Consider the following 1177-nt stretch of genomic DNA (forward strand, 5'->3'; position numbering starts at 1 on the left):
TATTGCGATAGCGGAGGAATCGAGGTTCCTCTCTTATTGGGGCGTATAAAGCGATACCTGGAAAACTACTTTTGCCCTGTGTCCCTTTTCGTAGGTGGAATCGATTTCGAGCGAAGTGAATTTTAGAAAAAAAATTTTTCCCGACAAACAAACGTTTCTGACTTTAAATGTAAATCTCTAAAAAAAAGAAAAAAAAAAACTAGCTTCCCCTACCTTTTTCCCCTACCTTTCGAACGAAAAACAAATCCGGGAAAAATTTGTTTTCCATGAAAATTTTTAATATCTTCAATTAAATTTCGGTGACAGTATATTCGATGCAAAATTGGAATTCGCCAATTCGTGTCGCGAAATCAAGTACTCGCGATCGAGAAAATAATTATGGAAGAGACGGGAGAGGGGAGGGGGAAGAAGAAAAAAGGAAAACAAGGAAAATTGTTCGGCGAGTAAAAAAAAACGCTCCTCTATTAATACGACGTAAAAACTGTCCTTCGAATGAAAAATTGTTTAAAGAGCGGAAAATGCAATGGTTGCGGAAAGATAAATGTGACAGTTTCATATTCGAGTCCATATTCATCCGGTTTTTGCCGCGTTCGAACTCGACGTCGGCGCAGCGGGAAAAGGTTTTCCAATTAACCACCAAAGCCGGTTGGCTGCTTGTTCTCCTGCACAAGTATTGCAAACTCTTTAATCCAAATAGAAAGGAAAATCGAGTGTAATCGAGCCTTGACAATCGAACCCTTTAAATAAAAATATTCATATAGGCTCATGAACTTTTCGCTCGTGATAACAGCGAAAGATAGATTCGATATATAGAGATTGAAATCGTGAAACTTCAACTTAATCGATGGATAAACAAAATATTGAAATTTTGACAAACCAAAGTTTAATCGCTACGGATGATCTTTCGATTATTGGAAAATTTATAATGATAATCGATTTCGTTGGAAAAAGGAATGGCGCACTTGAAATTCCTATGTAATTAATAACCGCCGCATTTTATACAACCGCGGCGACGAACAGAATTTAAACGTTGATAAAATACCCGATCCCTTGTATTGTACACAACACGTTCAATCCGTTGTTAGATTTATTTTCCGGGTTTCGCACAATTATTATTTATCCCATCATTATTATTATCCAGTAAAACTTCCAGCTTTATTACTGTAAAAAAAAAAAA

General features: G+C 36.4%; 1 protein-coding gene across 1 annotated transcript in view; it reads right to left on the reverse strand.

The window, feature by feature from the left end:
- The window catches only part of LOC102675814 (protein muscleblind-like), a 360083-nt gene that overhangs the window by 11365 nt on the left and 347541 nt on the right, over positions 1-1177 (reverse strand). The window lies entirely within an intron of this gene.

Source organism: Apis dorsata, unplaced genomic scaffold, assembly GCF_000469605.1.
Source record: "Apis dorsata unplaced genomic scaffold, Apis dorsata 1.3 scaffold_142, whole genome shotgun sequence".
NCBI lineage: Eukaryota > Metazoa > Arthropoda > Insecta > Hymenoptera > Apidae > Apis > Apis dorsata.